The following is a 24119-nucleotide window of genomic DNA, read 5'->3' as shown; positions in this document are numbered from 1 at the left end:
TATTACCTTTACTCCATTGCACCTCTGTAGTAGCATGCTAGCTTCTTGGTTCTCTGGTAAACATTTTGTACACTATTTTAAAGGTTTTGTTTTGTTTTGCTTTAACTTTTCTATTCCTTCCATATACTAAATACATAATTCTCCATGTTACTGCTTTGAAGGGAGATTTCTTCTCCATTGAGTATTGAGAGTTTTTAAGTTTGAGTACCTTTATTGTCTGTAAGAACTGACAGTGACTAACATGGCCTGTTAGTCTATGATTTCCTTTGCTATGGTTCCTGGTAGAAATTTTTATTCCTGGGTAGAAATTCAAAAATATGCTTATTTTTAGTTTTTTTTTTTTTATTCTGAAACTGTCAGGGGGGCAGCGTTCCCTTTGGAGTGATGTGTAATATAAAAATAAAATGATTAAGTATTGTGAAATTATAAAGTGACTTTGATTAGTGTAGGCAGTCAATACTAATCAGTGCACACAAAACAATACAAATGATCTTACTTTTTTAGCACAACATTTTATAAGGTGTGACTGTAATGGTTGATAAATGGTAATGGAACAGATTCATACATATCCACCCAAGCTTGTGCTTGTCATGAGGATTGGCAATCTATGAAAAACATAGGCTTAATTAAGCTTTGATGGAGCTTCTATTCTAAACCCATGAAAATGGAAAGCTTCAAGATACTAAAATGTAAATAAGTGACAAAAAATACCCTATAATAATTATCTATCTCTATGCAGTAGGGGGTAATGACTAAGAGCTCTATAAACAGACTGTCCAGACTTGAATCCTAGGCACACCAACTCTTGTCTGATTCTCAGCAAGTTAATTCTGAAACTCCATTTCCTCTTCTGAAAAAAGAAGACAATAACATAAATAGAACTAATGATGTCATGAGTATCAAGAAGATGATTGTGAAGAGTTTATGACAATTCATGGCAAATTGAAAGCATTTGATAAGCCACAGAGAAGACAAGCATCTTCTTACAAAGAAAAACGTTTTAAAACAATGCTTAAATGTTATGGGCCTAGCAGTCTCCTGAGTATCATGTTAATGTGAAGATTCTAGTGCTTTAAGTCTCTCAGGGGACCAGAAATTCTGCATTTCCTAAAGTTTCTAGATTATATTGGTTTTGCTGGTCCATGGAACATACTTTGGATATAAAGGAGCTAAACTTTATAGTTATATTCTTACCTAAGTCTTGGGTTATCAGTTGTTAATTTATAAATGTAGTAATTTGATTCATGGCAGATGATGAGAAAGAGCTCTTTATGATACAAAATATCTGAAAAGCTTCCATAAGTGATGATGATCCAAGACAAAATGTTGAACCAGATGTCTAAGGAACAAAAGAACTCATCCAAAATTTCATTCATGTCATATTTTGTAACGTGTGCTATGCTTTGTGTCTGAGGTTAGTGTGCCTATGATTCAAATCTGAGTTGTCTGTTTATTGAGCTCTTAGCCATAACACTCTACTGTCTATGGATAGAAACTATTACAGAATAATTTTTTTAATAATTTTTGTCCCTTATTTACATTTTAGTATCTTGAACCTTTCCATTTTCATAAATTTTTAGACAGAAACTTTTTCAAAGGTTAATTAAGTCTATGAATTGCTATGGCCCAGGAATGTGGCTAATGTTATAAGGTTGATATGCTTCAATATCAATGAGACTTTTTGATATTTTGATTTATTTAGTTTTCATTTGTTTGTTTTTAACATGATCTCTTTGAGCTGCTGTCTGCTGTGATTGTTCTGGCATTATTATTTCTTTGCTGAAGAAAAAAGTTGAAATTTAAATGGAAGACACTAATTTGCTTTTAAGTTGCCTAGCCTTTTTTGGCTTTTGTTTCTGGTAAAGCTTGTTGCATCTCTTTTTCAAAGCAGTGTCTTGGGATTTCTGCTAGATTAGTTAATTTAGTTCACTACCGTTTCCCTTAATATCATCTATATTTTTCCCTTAATTTTCCACTTAGCAATTTATTATCCTGCTCAATGTATGTCATGGTTCAAAATTCTATATTATTCAAATTTTGAATCCTTTAATTTTTGTTGATCATCTTCTAGATATTTCTCTCCTCCTTTAAAGTAAACCTACCTTTATTTTAGTGGAATTTTATGGCTGAGTTAAGATTTTTGCTTACTGCTGTCAATGGTCTGCCACTGGGCTTTGAAGATGCAGGGTTGGATTCCACTTTTCCTTTGTTCTCCTTGTATCTGCCCTGTTAAATGTCCATAGTGAGTAGTACAATGCTTATAACTCAGAGAGATGGTTGAATAAGCTCCTAGGTTTGGACCCCCCCAAACCCACCTTATCAAAATTTCAGCCCCTACTTCTTACCATAGGGGCTGTACCATAGCTACTGTGCACCCACAATGCACATATTTTCAAACTGGAGAAAAAATGTGATAGATGTGGTCATAATTAGTCATATATATGTATGTCTATATGTATATCTATATGAAAATTTATGCAGTCATGACACTTTTAGAATTGAAAGCATTGAAGGAGCCTATTACACATGTTGACATCTCCTAGTGTTTTCTTTTCTTTTTTTTTTTTTTTCTCCTAGTGTTTTCAATGAAAGTGCCAATTTATATAACCTATTTCTAAGCTCTGGAAAGAAGGGAATGTGAAAATTAACTGATAATAAATAAATATTTTATTTTTTTTCTAGGAAAACAGTCAATGCCTTATATGTATTAACCAGGTCATTTCAAATATATACCATGGATGATACCTGATTCTTGTGGTAAAAAAAAATTGACAGTGAAAAACAAGCAGACATTCCTTTTTTTTTTTTTAAGATTTTATTTATTTATTCATGAGAGACACAGAGACAGAGAGAGAGAGAGAGAGAGAGAGGCAGAGACACAGGCAGAGGGAGAAGCAGGCTCCATGCAGGGACCCTGATGTGGAACTCGATCCCAGGTCTCTAGGATCATACCCCAGGCTGAAGGCAGCGCCAAACTGCTGGGCCATTAGAGCTGCCCACAGGCAGACATTCCTAATGTGACCAAAAGATAATGACAGAGCCAAGCTGTCAACACAAACTACAAACACACAAAATTCCAACACTACAGGGAAATGGGGATCAGAAATAGATGCTTCACACCCCAAAGTTTTCTGACCATACTAATTGTTTGATGGCTCTGACCATCTCCAAATAATTGTTATCTTTAAATTCTACCCATGTGATTCTTCTCACTTCATTTAACTTCTCACTTCATTTAAATTGAGATTTCCTTTCCATGGGAACCTAGGAATAAAAGATACAGAAATAAGAGGGGATGATCCACCAATGAGTTGTTCATAGAAAGCTTGTACCGCTAGGGCACCATCTTTAAATTTTGTTTATTAATATAAATGAAATAAAACATCTGGCTCTTCCAAGAATATCTTTAGCTGTGAATATAAATGTGAGCTAGTTTTAATAAATGTCTGGGGGTATTATTGGTATAAGTTTGTTACCCACCAACATGAAAGACAGTGAAGTCCTTGGAGGCAGAGTTTCCTGCCTGATGAGACAAAAGTTGTGCCTCATTTTCTTTAACAGTTTAGGTCATACAATGCCTCTCATAGAGTAGGAACCTCAAAAAAATGTGTATTGAATTAATATCCCTCCATAGAGTAGGAACCTCAAAAAAATGTGCATTGAATTAATATCTCTCCACACTTTATCCCTATGACTTATAATGTAATAAACAACAACAAAAAAAGACTTAGTGTTTTTAAACCACCCCCATGAACATCTTGAGAAAGAAAGAGAGATTTAATTCTTATCATATCCTATAAAATGCACAAACTGGCCAGTAACTCCTAAAAATTTCTTAGTAGCCAATGTTAATATATCTAACAATTGTAATTAAGTTTGTTTTTGTTTTTGTTTTTTTACACAATGCAGACAGACCTCTCTGGGTTATCAGTAATGCCATTTTGGGATATATGAAGAAAGAACAATTTTCTATAGTTTTGGTTATTGAAGTGGCCATGAAGGCATATTTGCAGCCTTTAAGGAAGCTTTTTCCTGATTTTCCTAATAGTTTGATGACTTTCTGCCAAAAGGAATAGAAAAGTCTTTTAGGGATTCTGGAATAATATAGTAGCATTGAGGAGTCAGTTAATGAGCTAAAGATTGGGTAGTCACCAGAGACAGTTTTTAGAGATAAAAGAACTCCAATACCCTCAGGAGTTCTGTACTCTCTAACAACTCAAGTGATTAGTCTAACCACAGCACAACATCATTGGGAAGCTCCTCAAAATATATTAGGATCAGTGATACCCATAGCATATTTCTTTAAAAGATATATTTCAGATAAAGAGATTAATTAGTCTTGGTCAATTCAAGTGTTCCTTGAGAGCAACTCTTGGTTGGTTTATGGCTGCATTCCCAGTGACAAGTTCACTAGTACCTGGAGGGACAGGAACTCAATAATTATTTTGGATGCATTAATGGATTAATTATTCAAATGGATAATTTCTATAGCTTTAATTTCCTAATTTTGATAAAATTTTTAAAATAAAATCTGTTAAAAGTTTTCTACTAAGTACTGCAATTGGTTGCACTACAAGTTAGTATGAAACACCCTTGAAAATCGTGAAATTTTCTAGTACTCACTTTGACCATGAATCTCACTACTTTAAAGACAGGAAGAGGATAATGTCTCTAATTTGCATCCAGAAATGTGATATTTAAGGGAATTGGATGCTGAGTACATCTGTTCAGCAAGGTTACTCTTAGCCTGTATGTATTTGTGTGACTTGTCATTGTTTTCCAAAGTTGTGACAATGATTCTTTTTAAATATGTTACATCAACCCAATGGAATGGGTTTATAAAGTATTATTCAGGGAAATAGAATTGAGTCAAGAAAATCTCATTTAACCAAACATCAACTTGGTAATAGGCTTAGATGAAAAAAAAAATAGTTTGTTTCTTTGGAGCCATAGATGTTAGAAGATACTTAAGTACTTTGATTATTAACCCTGTTAATTGAAGCTTAGTTGTATATGTGGATTGAAGCATAGTTTAGAAAACTTCTAGGTTAATGGGGTTTATTTCTGAACACCAAATAGGAAAGTGTTCTTAGAGGCCTTTCCAAAAAAGGAAAAGTAAGTGCTTATTTGAACTGGCTAGAGGAAAAAGAAAGGAATAGTATTTAAAGCGCAAGGATGAGTAGGAGGAGTAGAACTAATGGCAAAGATCAATGCTTAGTGAAAATAATCTGGTTCTCTTGGTAATACCAGCTAAATGAATGCATACAATAACTGGTGAAGACCCTTGTAACCATAATAAGGCATTTCTACTCTCTTAGAAACCAGTTCTTACCAGATTACTGGTAAGATAAATGCCGGGAGTTAAATATTTACTTAGTCTGCACGTGAAAGGCTGTGTGGCTCAAACCTTTTTAGTATCTTTATTGGTCTTTTATTAGCATGAGGCCACTGAAGAACAAATAAATTCTACATAGCCTTGGGAGAAAATACAACGCATTATATATCAGTGACTCAAGTCATAGTTGAATTTTGTCATTTTTTTCTTCGTAAAACATCATCATATTTTGAAAGCAAAATAGTTTACATATTTTAGCCATAGGTAGATTTAAGGATTCTAACATTTTACACCAAAGAAATATTTCAATAATTTGGTATCCTTTTTCCTCCTCTCCTACCCAATTCCTGTCCCTCCCAGCTTAAAATAGTCAGTTTGTCAGGAATGATACCGTGAACTTAAACATTCTGATAATAGCCTCTTCTATGCAAACAGAATTGATGGCAGTATAAACAGTTGCTCTAAATAAGTAAGCACCAACTTCTCTGTTTCTCTTTGGGCTTTTATAACTTTCTCAGAACCCATTTCATTTTAAGAACAACTTGTTGGTCACCAGTAAAAAACAATGTGATCTTTTTCATTTCAAATGTTTTATATGCTCCAAAAAGAAAAAAAAAATTAATTATTCCCTCATATCTGGTACTGTGGTAGGGATTCTATATGAAAGTTTCCAACTGCACAGTATAGATAAAGTTTCTAATCTTAATTAAATACCAGTGCTATTATCTGAAAGTACCAGTTCATATCTAATGTTTAATAAGATTTCCTTCAATGGCTCCACATCTCACTCCACGTAAGAGCCAGACTTTATTTTTTTTTTTTTTTAAGATTTTATTTATTTATTCATGAGAGAAACAGAGAGAGAGAGAGAATGGCAGAGACACAGGCAGAGGGAGAAACAGGCTCCATGCAGGGAGCCCAACGTGGGACTTGATCCTGGGTCTCCAGGACCAGGCCATGGGCTGAAGGCAGTCGCCAAACCGCTGAGCCACCTGGGCTGCCCAGAGCCAGACTTTAGACTCCTCGACAAGACCTTAGAATATTTATTGCTAGTCTCTAGTTAACACTCTCCTCGTCTCTCCTTTCTCTCTTATTTATTCTGGTATATTCATTCTAGGTACTCTGCTGTTGGGGGGAGCTCCACAGGCATAATCGTGTATCAGAGCCCCAGCACATGGCATTTCCTCTTCTTCGATTGGTATTCTCCCAAATTTTCATTGGCTTTCTTATCTCTTTAAAGTGTTTGTTCAAACGTCACCTTCTCAAAAGGAATTTCCTGAATAGCCCATTGAAAATTCTATCACCCCTACTCCAGTACTTCCTATCCTCATCTCCACATTATTTTTCCTCATAGTGCTTATAATATATTAAGTAATTCCTATTTATTTATTTATTTATTTATTTATTTATTTATTTATTTATTTTTTAGTGATTCTCTTTTTTAATTGTTTATTTCTACCCACTAGAATGAAACTTCTCTGAGGGTAGGGATCATTGTGATTGTCACTGCTATATGCCCAGGGCACAGAACCATCCCTGGCATCTAGTGGGTGTTTAATGTTTGTTTAATGAATGGATAAATGCATATATATTGCAGCTTATATTTTCACTAGTCTCTTGAACATTTTCACTATGTCAGTAGAAATGTATGTTTTTGGGTTCTAGAATCTTGCATGGCAAATAGATGAGATAGAGGAAGAGTTGACTCTTTTTTATACTTGGATGGAAAGGAATGTCACATAATTGAGTGTGATTATGTAAAACCAATACTATCTTTTAATCATTCTCTCTATTAGTTGAATATTAATATAATTGAAAATCTGTCATTTGCCTCACTGGCATTAGTTTTGTAACTTTTTTTATTAATAGCTATTTATATAGCTGCCAAGAGAACATATTTTTTTTTCAAATTGGTTACTTTGTATGGAAATAGTTTTAATATTTAGCATTATTGTATAAGTAGGAATTATACCATCATAAATATTAATTATTAGCCTCAAAACATTCTTTAGTTTTACAGTTCAATCATTTACCTAAACCCTACTGATCTACTCAATTTAATAATCTACTAAAATCAGGGATTATCCTGCTGGCACTGAACAGGGCAAATAAGAATGAAAAAAAGTTTTACTGTCCTATGTTTGTACTCAATAAGTCAGTTGTTGAAATTATCTGGATATGTAAATTTTTAACCAAATCTGTTTTCTGCCTCAAAAAAAAAAAAAAAAAAAAAACTGGGGAATAATGTGCTTGTTCCCTCACTCCCAAAGAAATTGGAAAGATAACAGGTGGAAAACATTGGTGATGAATGAATGAGGTCTGGCTTTCGGTATGTGATGAAATATTCTTTTGAAAAATAGAGCTCTCTACTATTATCAGATTGACCCTGACATAGGTTGGAAAATACCAATTTTTCTTTGGTAAGAACCCATCATTTAGTCATTTTTGACTCTCAGAGATTTTATAATCTATCCCATAGGTTCTGAAGATGTGATCCCTAGACTAACAACATTGGTATTACTTGTTTGAAATATAAATTCAGACTTCTGAATTAGAAACTCTAAGAGTGGGACCCAGTCACTCAAGATCAGTTTTTTTTTTTAAACAAGACTTCAAGGTGATTCTGATGCAAATAGTTGAGAAATAATGGTTGATCCTATTCTAATAAATATGCATTGAGCCGATATTTTATATAATACACTATGTTTTGTGGAGAGAGGGGGACAAAGATGTAAAATACACATTTTCTATTATAGAAGAAGTTATGATGAAAATACTAACTGGCAAGACTCTGAGGAAAAGTCTTCTGCAGTGACACTTTACTAGCACACATTACCATTACTGATGGACCCCTGCAACATTGACATGGTCTTTCTCTGGTCTTTGATTTTGTTTTTTGTCTGTAGAATTCTGTAGTCATATTTGTCAATTTAAATTTATAAGATAAAAGGTAAAAAATATATATATATGAATGAAATATAAAAGCTTCTGCAATCCTCTAAGTATAGCAAATGATGTTCATGAATAAAATTTAACACAAAAGAAGTGTTCTTTTTAAATCACACATGTATAAATTTCAACTCAGGAAATAGTACAAAGAGTAACCTATTAGAATAAGTATAGCAGATGCCCCACAAGACACCTCCTTTATTTTTTCTGAGCTGCACAATTAGTCACCTATTCAGTGACTCTGATGTCATTCTTATTAAAAACCATAATGTTTGATATGCTATCAATTAAATTCAGGCAGAAAAAAAACAGAAACCACTCTAGGTATTTCAGACTAAGGATCTTTAATACAAGAATTCTTTACAAAAAAAAAATCATTTCAAAAGAAAAAAAAAAACTTAGAAGGACTGAAAGGAGAAAGAGAAGAGGATGAAGTGATTCAGAGATTAATAATAGCAACAAACTGCTATTAACCCTCAAACTGGCCAAACAAAACTGAGGAGGGAGTATCAGCAGGTAACACCTACCACTAGCTCTGCAGCAAGACTCTGCTACTGTTGAAACTACCACCAGTCCCGCTGTGAGAGCAGCCAGATGCCCCTGCTGGCCCAGGATGACACTGCCATTTCAAGCAATAGTGCTGGAGCTAGCAGCTGAATGGAAGCTGCTGAAGCTTGCTGGAAACTCTAGCTGGCCACTGATGCTGGTGACACCTACAGAAGCCACAAGAGAAAAAGTGCATTTGCTACTTCCTATCTTCCACTCTCCCACTTGTTCTTGGCATTGGCAGACTTAAGCAGTAGTCAGCTGGGAAATCCAGGAAATGCAGTTTTCAGGGTCTTAGCACCTGGGATACAGATAAATACACAATGAAGCTGAAAAAAAGGGGGCAAATGACCTGCATTGGCAGAACATATCTTAAAACAATCAGAACATATCTTAAAACAATCAGAAGTCAGAATGTCAGAACGTAAGTAAGTGATCCTTGGCATTCTACCTGTGATTGTTTTTTCAAATATTCTTCAACTATGGAACTAAAGTTTAGAAAGGAAATAAATTCATTATAAATTAGAGGCAGTGTGGTGGCAGGAAGTGATGTTTGGCAGGTTAAATCCCTACCTGTTTTGGGTACTGTTGAGGTACTCCTCTGACCCATCTATTTCCCTCTGCCAAGTTAGTCACTCAACCCTGGTTGCTCGGAGCACTGGTTGCTACTAGCTTACAACTACCCTGTTCTGAGAATTCCCCTGGACAGAAAGGAGTTGTCTTACATACTCTGGGGGAGCCTGCTGTGGTGATCGATTGATATGGAAGTATAAAAAGCCTTCTTCATTGTCTCAAGCCTGTCTTGGGGAATATGCTCTCCATGGAAGAGACCAAAGCTGAACTTCACCTGAGGCCACATCTTCTTACAGGCTTCATCATTCCCTCCCATGCTTCCTTTTCCTTGAATCACTCCTTGGTAAGCCATATGCACTTGGATCTCTGTCTCAGGCCCTGCTTCTGGGGACACCAACCTGAGACACTGCCCATACTCTTTTTTTCACTCCTTTCTTTCGAGCTTCACATGAGTTGCCTCATTGCACTGTTGACAAAATTGGGTCACAGAAAGCCATCTATCTAAGTACCTTGTCCAAGATCATATTGCATTGTTGGAAATAAAACTAGTGTTGTTACCCTAGAGTCACTATCGTGACTGACCGTAGTAGTCACTGTTGCTAAGCTCAGCAAAATAAAAGAAATTCAGGACCACTTTTACTGTCTTTGTAATTTCCCTTAGGACCTACTAAAATGGGAGTCCAAAGCAACCGGTAGATAAAAATTAACAGTTTGAGAACAGAGATCTCACTGGAGTATTAGCTTAGTGACTCCCAGACCACTAGGAGGGTTCCATGGGTGATTTGTTAAGCTTTGGTATGATTCTAGATTCTTCCCTCATTCCACTTTATTCCTCATTTTTTATTTCCTCCCCACACTCAGCACTAGTGTCTTTGTTTTTATTTTTGAGAGCACTCATCCAAAGGAAGAAGAACTAGCTTCTTATTGGAGCTGACTGAACACATCAGTATCCATCCAGTATTGTTTAACTTTGACTGTGTTGGCAAGTGCCCTTTCATAGAATCATGTCTAGCTGTCTTTCTGAAGACATTCTACCTCGGTGCTCTTTGCCAAGTTTCAAATTACAGTGTTTTATATAAGGCTTCCATTTGGCAGGGTATTTTTTGTTTTGTTTTGCCAGTTTCTGATCTCTAACACAGAATGACCATGAAGTCACACTTTATAATTGTTGATTGGTCTCTGCTGATGATTGAAAACTTTCATACACAGTAAATAATATTTAATATATTTCCAACTGCATAAAAGGCAGAAAGGGACCTTATTGTGTGTTGAATGGTGTCTCCTCAAAATTCATTTGTTGAAATCTAAGTTTGCAGTACCCCAGACTGTGACCTTATTTTGGAATAGGGTCGTATCAGATATAAATAGGTTAAGGTGAGGTCATACTGGAATGGGATAGACTCCCAATCCAGTATGACTGATGTCCTTATAGAAAGGGCGAATTTGGAGACAGCCATGCACACAGAGATAACATAGTGTGAAAATAAAGGCAGACATTTTCTTTTTTCTCTTCTGGGGACATTGTATAGTGGCATTTAGAATGGTCCAGCATTTGACATAGGACCATCAGCTGTCCTACAATATATCCTCTAACAAAACTAGATTATCTCAAACCCCTGGTGACAGAATTATTTACCTCTATACCAAAAAGGTTGAGGAAGCACCAAAACCCATGTGTGGCATGTGCCCAGGAGTTTGTCACATGAGACCTAAAATTCTGAGATTATCTAAATAGAAAAAAAAAAACCTGGGGTACCTGGGTGGCTCAGTCAGTTGAGTGTCTGATTCTTGGTTTCGGCTTAGGTTGTGATCTCAAGGTTCTGGGAATCAAGCCCCACCCACATCAGGCTCTACTCTTGACACAGAGTCTGCTTGAGATTCTCCCTCCCTCTCCATCTGACCCTCCCACTTGTGCTCTCTCTAAAATAAATAAATAAATCTTAAAAAAAAAATGAAAAAAACCCTGTCAACGGGGCCTTTGGTGGTTCCATGTGTGCTAATGTATCTGTGACAGAATTAAGCACGCTTTCCACATTGAGAAGCATAAAATTGTTGTGAAAGTGTTGATAGCACAAGCACAGAATCAGAAAGCTAAGTTTAAATATTGAAGCTTTTCCAAGTAGTTAAAAAAATCAAAAGAATAAAAACAAAGAAAAAGAAAGGAAGAGATCAGGGCAATATTTCTGCACCCCAAGTCATGCCAAAGATTGCCCACAAACCGCTAGAGCTAAGGGTAAGTCAAGGAACAGATTCCCACTCACTGCTCCCAGAAAGAACCAACCCTGATGACGCCTTGATGTTGTAACTTCTAGCCTCCATAACCGAGAGACAATAAATTTCTATTAAGTCATACAGTGTGTGTTTTTTCTTTATGATAGCCCTAAAATTCAGGCCTTAATCCATATGTCCTCCTGCTATATTATAAATAGAACTAATTTTAATGAGTGCTATTTAGTGAAGTTCTACCCAAGGATGCTGTTTATCAATTAGAACTTCTCGGTTTTTACATGAATGTCTTCATGCTTTTGTATCCTGTTTTTATTTTTTATTTTTTTTTAATTTTTTTTTTAATTTTTATTTATTTATGATAGAGAGAGAGAGAGAGAGAGAGGCAGAGACACAGGCAGAGGGAGAAGCAGGCTCCATGCACTGGGAGCCCGATGTGGGATTCGATCCCGGGTCTCCAGGATCGCGCCCTGGGCCAAAGGCAGGCGCCAAACAGCTGCGCCACCCAGGGATCCCTGTATCCTGTTTTTAAATGCCTACTTTGTTTTATTTATTTTGCATTATTATGTATTTTGCTATTGTATTTGTTGTTATTCTTGCTTATTCTATTTGGGAAGTGTTTAGTCCTTTTTTTTTTTTTTAGCTCTTCTATAGATTACTTTTAAAAATTAAATATAATGTTGATACATCTATAATTTAGACAAAAATAAGGAAAATAGTAAACTTACTTTCTCTCCCATTACATCTCTCCTCCAGTTTCCAAAGTCAGTATTATTGTTTTTACATCCAACTTCTTAATATTTACCTTTTGTATAAAACCATCATAACCTAAATTATTCAGTTTTAGTTCTGCATTCAAATGAAATCAGTATTCCTTTTCAATTGTTTTATATAATGGCTATGCAGTTCTTGAATTCTCATTTTTATTTATATCACAATTTTCTGAATTCCATAAACACGTAGTTTATAGAGAAACCATCATGGTCCAATGTTTGTGCATATTTCAGAATCTCTTTTTTTTTTTTTTTACATTTATACATGACTGATAACTATACTGCCTATAAAATTTTTGAGTCATTTCCCCCTATTCAAACCTCATTGCACTGCAGGATTTTTTTGGGTTTTGTTTGATTTGGTTTTGCTTGCTTTGTTTTTTGTGTTTTTTCTGATATAGGGTTACTAAAGTAATGCTGACTTTCTACCTGATGGCTAAATTTCTTTTTCAGGATGTCTGTCTCAAAAGTTATTTTTCTATCCCTGAAATCCAATTGCTATCATTTCTCTTCTATCAAATTTTTACTAAAATGTAGTTTTCCATTTTGATTTATGTTTATGAAAGTAGTTATTATTATTATTATTATTATTATTATTATTATTATTATAGAAATGTTCGGTTACACCTTTGAGTATTTTTGTTTGGTGCTGTTTTCCTGAAGCCTGCCCATCATATCTATGACTTGTTTTCAGAAGTTATGTATTCTACTTCTCATTCCAAATTTCACTGTATTTGGCAAATGTATATTAACATCCATTGTCTGGAGTTATAGTGTTTTCCCAGGGTTTTTTTTTTTTATTTTATTTTTATAGATACCCTTAGCTTCCCCTTTTTTTTTAAATTCCTCATTTTATTCAGTTTTTCAGAAAACATTGTCCACAGGCAATCTGGGACAGTTTTCTTGAAAACTAGATATAAGAATGCAGGATAATCTAATGAGTTATTACACTTTTGAGTTTAGTATGGTATAATAGGAAAAGGCCCCAAGTGGGGCTTGGGCCAGATTTCAACTACTTCTCTGTCACACCTTGTGTGTTTTGTTGTTACTGTTTTTTTGCCCTAGCATCTTTGCCATAGACATCTCTGCCACAAACATTTTGGCTGCATAACTAATTGGCTCTAAGGCAATTTTGTCATAAAAGATAAAATAATAAAAAATAAAAGAGGGACATTAAAAAGGACATAATGAAACATTAAAAAAAATAATGAAATTGCCATAAGGCAATTTTGCTGTTAAAGATAAAATAACAAAAAATAAAAGAGGGGCATTAAAAAGGACATAATGAAACATAAAAGAAAATAATGATAATAAAATTAATTATTAATCCCTTCCTTCTTTAAGAGAGATTATCAGTTTTCCAAGTACTAGGATGCATATTGGTAACTGAGATTTGTATGGCATTATGAAAGCCTTCTACCCTATTCTTGGCATATCATCACATTTCATTAATAGACGTCCCAAAGATCTATGGAAACTGAGAGAGAAATGCTAATTCTATAATGCTTTTCTGACTGAGCTTTGTATCATTATAACATTTGGTCCCATAGTAATGTAATTGTGTCACTGTTATGTCATTATCTAATATAGCGTAGTATGCAATCTGGCTTTGAACTCTTGTATTTGACACTTCCAGTAAGGTTTATCACAATATTTTCTATCAAGTTGATATACACAGTTGTTACCATCTATTATTTTAAGACCAATACCACCTGCTTGTCACTGTATAGACCATTATGAGAGCTAGCTAAGATTTCTATAATTTAAAAATGGGAATTTTGTCAATGGAAAAATAAAACCAAACTGACAGTAGCTTCAATACATTCACTCTGCCAAAGGGGGTTGATTTGTCAATGGAGAAATAAAACCAAACTATCAGCCAGTTATTTTTATCATTTATAGAAAAATTATCTTATGGCCAAGTAGTTATGTGACAAAAGTGTCTGTGGCGAAAATGTTTGCAATAAGAGTGTGTATGGCCAAGATGTTTATGGCAAAGCTCCCTAGAACCCAGTCACACACCAGTGCTGTGACCCCAATTAGAATACCAAAACTCTGAATCTCAGTTTCTTTACAAAGTTGCCACAAGAATTAAGTAAATAACCTACCCAAAGCTATAAGTTACATGTGAACCACAAATAGAAGCACTAGCTACTATCACCTTATTTATTTTATTTATGATTATTATAAAGCATCCATAGGGCAGAAGTAAGTAAGATTGGTCTATGCAGGACCCTGGCAGCAATCCTTCCCCTTTGCTCAACTCTGGTTAGTCTGATGTTAAGGGTGTTTTGTTTTGTTTCCCATTCTTCAACCTCTGTCAACAAATGATTCATTGCAACTTTAATTGATAGAAGATATTCTCTTGGATTGGGGATGGTGGGAGAGAAGTGAAGACAGGGGGTTTAAAAAATATTTCACATAGGAACTTGGCTTTCAAGTACTTACATGCATTCAATTTTGAGAGAATTTAAAGGAGATTTATAATATCATTAGGAGTTAGGAAGCAGGCCTTATACCAAACACTAAGGAAACTGATAGGATTTTGCTTGGAGAAGAAAAGTCAGAAGGGAGATTTAGTACTCTAGGATTTGTGATACGGATGAGATTAATAACCAGCTGAGACTCTTTGCCTCCAGTGATTATAGGGCAAATGAAAATTGGCTCTAGTTTCATCAATGATAATCTCCAGACAGTGAAGGCGGGGTTGGGCTTCGTTGTAGGGAGGGGCCACCCACTTGTGATATCAGGGGACTGGGAAAGGCTACTTGTTCCCCTACTCTGTAAATGCTTCCTAGTATCTCAGGGATTGATGCCATAATTTCCATGATTAAAGTGTTATCACTTTGATTAGGAAACAAAATATTCTGTCACCCCGGAGATAATATAACAATTCAAAGAGAATGAGTTAGCTGGTAGTTTCCTTAAAAAAAAAAAATGATTGACATTGGAGAGAGGGTTAGAGGATGTGGAGTTCTTCAAGGGCGAAGAAGTTTACATTACCTCAACAGGAAAAGAGTACAGCATGTGGGGTCTGGGGCCTGTCTATCTCTTAATTTTATTGAGACCCAACCCTTAGTAGGATCTGTAAGCCACTGACAGATTATTGCTTCACCTGATGAAGTCACATTTCTGGATATCTTCAAAAGCTGGACAAATGATTTATGGTTATCTTATGTTATTTCCTGAGCTTTCCAACCATCATTTAGTTGTGCTTGCTCATATTTAAAAGGTTAGACAAGCATTGCTCCAAATGGTCCTATGATCACATCCCACCATCAGCATCGTCTGAAAGCTTGTCAGAAACGCAAATTTGAAGGAAAGCAGGAATATGCAGAGTAGGATGACCCTAAACTTACCTCATCCTACTGCTACAGCTAAATACCGCCCACACTGGTGTAAATAATTCAAAAAATGACCCAAAGGCTGGCAGAACAAACTCCACAACTAAAGGTAGAGATGAAGCCACATTGAAAAGGGTAGAAAGGGTGGAGATACTTTGGGAAGCTAAACAAACCTGGGGCAGTCCATGGGAGGTAGGGAGCAGAGAAGGGCAGGAAACAGACTATCACACCAGGGAGTGGGCACAGGGCAGAGAGATTCCCATAACATTTGGCTTTGAAAACTAGAAGTTTCAAATTCTGGGAGTTCTTCCAACCAGTGAGACTTAAAGCCTGGAATTTTAAACACCAATGAGCTTGGTTTTGGGAGAGCCTAGAGGGCAAGAGGAAGCTGAGTCCTTACCCTTAAAGAGACAGTACAATAAACAGCCCTTGGAGATAAAGCACACAAGCAGCAGTTTGAAAAACTCCTGAAGCATCTGAGAAGGAGAGTAGTTTATTCATCTCAGAGCTTGTCCCTCAGGGACAGATTTCACTAGAAGACTCCTTGTAGAGCAAAATTGCTGGTAGGTTCCATTTCCCTCTCGACCTCCCAGCATAAATACACTGACAGCTACCAGAACCAGCACAGCACAAACATTCCCTGTCTGACTTGCTTAAAGCCAAGTCCCTTGCTCTCCCCACCATGCTTTGGTGGATACACCCATTCTAATCATGCTTGTCTCAGTCTGCACTTGGGGCCAGTTCCCTAGAAGACCTGCACAAATCTGGCCAACATTCATGTCTTTTTGAGGACTTGGTCCTGATGGCAGTGGCAGAGATGGGTGCCCTGCTGCACAACACCATGCTAAAATTGCATACCCCCACCCGTGAGAGCTTTGCAGATCTATCCCAGCAGCCCCAGTCCCTGGGGCAGTGGTAGGTCTCACTCCAGGTAAATCAGTGCATACTTTGTTAAAACTGTGCACTCCACCCCAGCCAGCCTGGTCCTAGTGGTAGCAACATGATCCTCTTCATCTGAATGAAGACCTTGCAGGCGCTGCACACTGCATGCACCCCCTTCAATATGCTTTTGGCCAGAGCCTGTTCAAACCAAGGCCACAAGCCTGGCAGTATGCAAGCAGCCCTGACAGGGGCCAGTACCATTCCAAAGTGACTCCTGTCCTAGGGTGACTGGAAGATAACCATACACACGAGTCAAACTGTGACACCAGCAGTGGGCTGGAGGAGACATTGATTGCAGGCCCCATCCACCAACAAAAGCTTCCCAGAGAACAACACAGGGAAAGTGCCTGGCAGTTTCATGCTACTGCATCTTGCAAACATGAGTCTGACCAACTCAAGCCCAAGGAAGCTTCAGATAGGTCCACCAAACCTATTACAATGAACAAAAACTGCCTACAACAGAGAAAGAGAGCCACTGCAGACAACCGGACTGAAGGAAAAAGTGACCAAGACACAACAGCAGTCTGTACACAAAGCACATAGAGACATCCCTGAAGCAACAGGTTCCAGTGAAGAGTGAACACTGTGCTATAGAGCACTACAGGACCTCTTTTTCACAAGGCCATTACTTTCGAGAGCAAGAGACATAGCTGACTTTCCTAACACAGAGAAAAACACAGAGTTAGGCAAAATGAGGGGACAAAAGAATATGTCCCAAATTAAGGAATGGGACAAAGCCACAGCAAGATACATAAGCAAAGAAGAGATAAGTAATATACCTGATAGAGAATTTAAAGTAATGGTCATAAAGATACTCACTGAACTTAAGAAAAGAATAGAGGACATCAGTGAAACATTTAACAAGTAAAAAAGAAGCGATCAGAGGTGAAGAACACAATAAATGAAATTGAAAACACACTAGATGGAATAAATAGGTGAAAGGAAGCATAATGAATTAGTGACCTGGAGGACAGAGTAATGGAAATTAGTCAAGCCGAACAGATGAGAGGAAAAAAATATGCAAAATGAGAACAGACTTAGAGAACTCAGTGAACCCATTAAGTATAATAACATTCACAGTTAGAGATCCCAGAAGAAGAGAAAGAAAAGGGGGCAGAAATTTTATTTGAAGAAATAATAGCTGAAAACTGTCCTAATCTGAGGAAGGAAACAGATATGCAGATCCAAGTGACAGAGATATCTTCCAACAAAATCAATCCAAAGAGATCTACACCAAGATACTTAGAAATTAAAATGACAAAAAAAATGATAAAGAGAGAATTTTAAACAGAGCAAGAGAAAAGAAGACAATTATATACCAGGACAAACCCATAAGTCTATCAGTGGAATTTTCAGCAGAAACACTACAGGCCAGAAGAGAGTGGCATGATATATTCAAAGTGCTAAAAGGAAATAAAATTGAAACCAAGAATACTATATCTAGCAAGGCTATCATTCAGAATAGAAGGAGAGATAAAGAGTTTGCCAGAAAAACAAAGTTAAAGGAGGTCATGACCACTTATCAGCCCTATAAGGAATTATAAAGGAGACTCTGAGTGGAAAGGAAAGACTGAGTAGGAAAAGTAGGAAGCACAAAAAACATGAAAATAAGTATATCTGTAAAAACTCAGGTGACTCACACATACAAAAAGGATGTAAAGTATGACACCATATACCTAAAACATGAGGAGCAGTGGAGTAAAGAATGGGCTCAAACTTATGCAACCATCAACTTCATGTAGACTGCTATGTACAGAGATTATTATACAAAACCTAATGGTAACCACAAATCAGAAACCAGTAACAGATGTGCAAAAAATAAATAGAAAGAAATCCAAGTATATCACTAATGAAAACTAGCAAACTATAAGAGAAGAAGGGAACAGAAAAGAACAAAAAGAGCCACAGAACAAGTAATAAAATGTCAATAAATACATACTTATCAATAATTACTGCAAATATAAATGAACTAAATGCTCCAGTCGAAAGACATAGCATAACAAAATGGATTTTTAAAAAACAAGACCTATCTATGTGCTTCCTACAAGACTCACTTCAGAACTAAAGACACCTGCAGATTGAAAGTGAAAGGATAGAGAAACTTTTATCATGCAAATGGTTGTGAAAAGAAAGCTAGGGTAGTAATACATGTATCAGACAAAATAGACTTTAAAACAAAGACTAACAAGAAAGAAAGAAGGATGCTATATAATGGTAAAGAGAGCAAGCCAACAAAAAGATATAACAGTTGTAAATATTTTTGCATCCAACATGGGAGCACCCACATACATAAAACTGTTAATAGCAGGCATAAAGGAAATAGCTGATAGTAATATAATAATAGTAAGAGACTTTAACACCCACTTCCATTGTTGGACAGATCCAAAAGAAAATCAACAAGGAAACAGTGGTTTTAATGACACAATGGACCAGATTTATTTAACAGATATATTCAGGAGAATATACTAGATAGAAGTGTACACCTTCTTTTCAAGTGCACATGGAACATTCTCCAGAATGGATTATATATCAGGCCACAAAACAAGTCTCAATAAATCAAAAAAGATGAAAGTCATACTATACATCTTTTTTTACCACAATGCCATGAAACTAGTAATTAACACAAGAAAAAAATTCCAGAAAGAACACAGATGCATGGAGGTTGCATAACATGCTACTAAACAATTAATAGATCAATAAAGAAATCAAAGAAGAAATAAAAAATCACATGCAGAGAAATAAAAACGAAAACACGATAGTCCAAATTTTTTGAGATGCAGCAAAAGCTGTTTTAAGAGAGAAGTTTATAGCAATACAGGCCTACCTAAAGAAGCAAGAACTCTCTAATAAACAACCGAACTTTACACATACAGGAGCTAGAAAAAGAAGACCATACAAAACCAAGACCAGTTGAAGGACAGAAATAATAAAGATTAGAGCAGAAATAAATAATAAAGAAACTAAAAAACCAGTAGAACAGATCAATGAAACCAGAAGGTTATTCTTTGCAAAAATCAATAAAACTGCTAAACCTCTAGCCAGACCCATCAACAAAAAAAGAAGAAAAAGAGAGAGAGAGTGGATTCAAATAAACAAAATCAGAAATGAAAGAGGAGAAATAACAACTGACACCACAAAAATACAAAGGATTGTAAGAGAATATTATGAAAAATATTTCAACAAATTAGACAAAAGAAATAGACAAATTCCTAGAAACATAACCTACCAAAACTGAAGCAGGAAGAAATAAAAAATTTGAACCGATTGACTTCCAGCAATGAAATTGAATCAGTAATCAAAAAACTCCCAACAAACCAAAGTCCAGGACCAGATGGCTTCATAGGTGAAGTCTACCAAACATTAGTTATTACCTATTCTTCTCAAACTATTCCAAAAAATAGAAGGAAAACTTCCAAACTCATTCTACGAAGCCAGCATTATCCAGATACTCAAACCAGATAAAGACATTACAAAAAAAGAAAACTACAGTCCAATACCTCTGCTGAACATAGATGCAAAAATCCTCAACAAAATATTAGCAAGCCAAACCCAACAATACATTTAAAAAATCATTCACTATGGTTAAGTAGGATTTATCCCTGGAACCAAGAGTGGAACAATATTTGTGAATCAGCCAATGTGATACATCACATTAATAAAAGGACAAAAACCATATGATCATCTCAATAGATAACATAAAAATCATTTGACAAAATACAATGTCTATTTATGATAAAAGTGCTTTACCAAAGTGGTTTGGAAGGAACATTCTTCAACATAATAAAGACCTCATATAAAAAAATCCGCAAACATATTTAACAGGAAAAACAAGTTTTCAAGTTTTCCCCTAAGCTTCTCCCCTAAAGTCAAGAACAAGACAAGAATTTTTTCCACTCTTATCATTTTTGTTCAACGTAGTAGTTCAAGTCTTAGCCACAGCAATCGGATAACAGAAAAGAATAAAAGGCATCCAAATTGGTAAAGAAGGAGCAAAACTTTCACTATTTGCAAATGACATGATACTGTACACACAAAACCCTAAAGATTCCACCAAAAAACTGCTAAAACTGATTGTTAAATGTCTATATTACCCAAATTTATCTACACATTTAATTAAATTCCTATCAAAAGATCAACAACATTTTTTCACAAAACTAGAACAAAAAGTCCCAATATTTTTATGGAACCACAAAAGACCCTTAATAGCCAGGGCAATATTGAAAAGGAAAAACAAAAATAGAGGTATCACAATTCCAGTATGCAAGTTATATTATAAGGCTGTTCTTATGTTATAACGACACCTAGGTGGCTTAACAGTTGAGCATTGGCCTTTGGCTCAGGGCATGATCCTGGGATCGAGTTCCACATCTTCTCCCTCTGCCTCTGTCTCTGCCTCTCTCTGTGTCTCTCATGAATAAATAAACAAAATATTTTTTTAAAAGGCTGTAACAATCAAAACAGTATGGTACTGGTAAAAAATAGACACACAGATCAATAGAACAGAAGAGAGAGCCAAGAAATGAACTGATGATGTTATGGTCAATTAGTTGACAAAGGAAGCAAGAATGTGCAACAGGTAAAAGATAGTATCTTCAAAAATGATGTTTGGAAAACTGGACAGCTACATGCAAAAGAATGAAACTGGACCATTTTCTTATGCATACACAAAAATAAACTCAAAATGGATTAAGAACCTAATTGCGAGACCTGAAACCATAAAAATCCTAGAAGAGAACACAGACAATAATTTCTCTGACATTGGCCCTGACAACATTTCTAAATATGTCTTCTGAAGTGAGGGAAGCAAAAGCAAAAATAAACTACTGGGACTACATCAAAACAAAAACTTATGCACAGCAAAGGAAACAACCAATAAAGCTAAAAAACAACCTACTTGAATGGGAGAAGATATTTGCAAATGACATATCCAATAAAACATTAGTATCCAAAACATGTAAGGAGCTGATATAATCCAGCACCAAAAAAACCCCACAAATAATCCAATTAAAAGTGGGTGGAACGTAAAAAAAAAAAAAAAAAAAAATGGGTGGAACGGTATGAACAGACATTTCTCCTAAGAAGACATCCAGTTGGCTAACAGACACATGAAAAGCTGCTCAATATGACTTATAATCAGAGAAATACAAGTAAAAAGTATAATAAGATGTCATCTCACACCTGTTAGAGTGTCTAAAATTAAAAAAACAAAACAAAACAAAACAAAACAAAAAACAACAACTCCAGAAACAAGTGTTGGTGATAATATGGAAGAAAAGGAATTTCTGGGAATGCAAACTGGTGCGACCACTGTGAAAACCTGTACAGAGGTTTCTCAAAAAGTTAAAAATAGAACTGTCATATGATCCAGTAATCATACCACTGTGTATTTACCCAAAGAATGCGAAAACACTAATTCAAAGGGTAACATCTCCCCCCACCGCCATGTTCATCGCAGCACCATTTACAATAGCCAGATTATGGAAGCAGCCCAAGTGTGTCTATCCATAAATGATGTATAAAGAAGTTTTGATATATATATATTTTTTATATATATAATATGTATATTATATATGGTGTGGTGTATGTGTAATATATGTGATATATATATTACATATGGATGTGTGTATATTTATGTGTGTGTATAGACACACACACATATAATGGAATATGACTCAGCCATAAAAATGAAATTTTGCCATTTATAACAACATGGATGGAGCTAGAGAATATTAGTGCTAAGCAAAATAAATCAGTCAGAGAAAGACAAATACCATATTATTTCACTCCTACGTGGAATTTAAGAAACAAAACGAAGAGACACAAACCAAGAAATAGACTTTTAACTATAGAGAATAAACCTGGTGGTTACCAGAGGGGAGGTGGGAAGGGTTATAGGTGAAATAGGTGATGGAGATTAAGAGTACACTTATCACGATGAGCACTGAGTAATATATGGAATTATTGAATCATTATATTGTACACCTGAAACTAATATAATGCTGTACGTTAGCTACAATGTAATTTAAAAAGAAAAGAAATACAAATTAGTGGGCACCAGCCAAACCTGCTCAATCAGTGTCTGGAAGGTTAGGGGTAGGGGAGTTGAGAGGAGGGGGGGGGTCCCAGGATTCTACATTTTAGCAAAACCTCTAGGTGATTTTTGTGCATAATAAAGTTTGAGAACCATTTATTTTGATTGTTCTTTACTGATTAAGAACATACATAAGATTCTTGTACTTATTTTCTGCCTCTTAGCAACTTAACGCTTATATGCAAACAACTTAAAAGCAGGATAAAATATTTGTTCACAGTATTCTTCAACTTTTCACTTTGCCGGCTAACCTCTTAATAGTATTTATTAGAGTCCTTTTTGCCATACAATAGATTGCCAAGATCATGATTCAGAAGCTTATTCAAATGTATTTAAAATGTTGAAATGGAAACAACCTGGAGATGTAATTGCCAAAATTTAATCAAGGATTTAATTTATAGCTCAGACTAGCCAAATGGATTTTCCCATTTTTCAGTTCACTGTTTGTACAAGGAAATTAAAAAGTATGGAATCACAAGCTGAGCAGTGAACCCTTGAAGTGTATTGCAGTGTGCTCACTGATTCTCATTTGCTATATTATATCATCCTGATCTTTGGGACTTGGAGTTTTCAAAGCTGGGCTAGAGAAAGTGGGGATGGGGGAGAAAGAGAGAAAGAGCATATATATTTTTGATCATGTTATAAATTATTGCCAGGGCATGTTAGCTCACACATTGCTATGAAAATTAATAGTATAGGTTAAATATCTTGTTTTTAATTCCATTTGTTAAAAAATACCCTTGTTTCTACATGCTGTGTCCAGCCGCCCTCAAATCTAAACTGGGAAGAAGTATGATTGAGAATTTCATTGCCTCCTCCATTCTACCGGTGATAATAGGTTTTCACTGAGCTCTTCGCACTTGTTTTACAAAAGCCTAAGGTTTGAATACTTTGTGCCCCACAATATCCATCACTTAGACTCTGAAATCCCCAGTGCACATTTGACAGAGCAGTGGTTTGTCAACCATGGTTTGCCAAGTCAGCATGAATGTCTGTGGGTTGTGAGGGGGAAAAAATGAACAAATAAGGTCAGTGATGTTCTTATTAAGGTGGGCAAGTGTGTTTTTATATTTACATTTGAGTGATGCTTTGCTAACAAAAGTGCTATGTTTAAGATACATCATTCTGGGTGCAGTGAGGGTAGTGCAATCTAGGTAAAATAGTCTGTCTTTTTCTCTCCTGGCTAGAAGTTGTGTAAGTGCATCCCAGTGCTTCTTTTGTGAAGAAAATCAAGACATTTCAGTAACAAGTCATTTTCATTAATTGAGCTATCTCTTGCTTCCAGTCAAAAAGGAGAAAAGACAACTAGGTCTCAAGCATTTCACAACACTAGGAGTATA

At 35.7% G+C, this 24119-nt stretch overlaps 1 protein-coding gene and 1 pseudogene across 19 annotated transcripts in view; both read left to right on the top strand.

Moving 5' to 3' along the window:
• RBMS3 (RNA binding motif single stranded interacting protein 3) overlaps nucleotides 1-24119 on the top strand; it is a 1328331-nt gene that overhangs the window by 989082 nt on the left and 315130 nt on the right. The window lies entirely within an intron of this gene.
• LOC119865359 lies at nucleotides 10944-11789 on the top strand (annotated as a pseudogene).

The sequence above is a fragment of the Canis lupus genome, chromosome 23 (genome assembly GCF_011100685.1).
Source record: "Canis lupus familiaris isolate Mischka breed German Shepherd chromosome 23, alternate assembly UU_Cfam_GSD_1.0, whole genome shotgun sequence".
NCBI classification, from domain to species: Eukaryota; Metazoa; Chordata; class Mammalia; order Carnivora; family Canidae; genus Canis; species Canis lupus.
The sequence above is the reverse complement of the archived record's forward strand: the minus strand, read 5'-3'. Positions and strand labels throughout refer to the sequence as shown.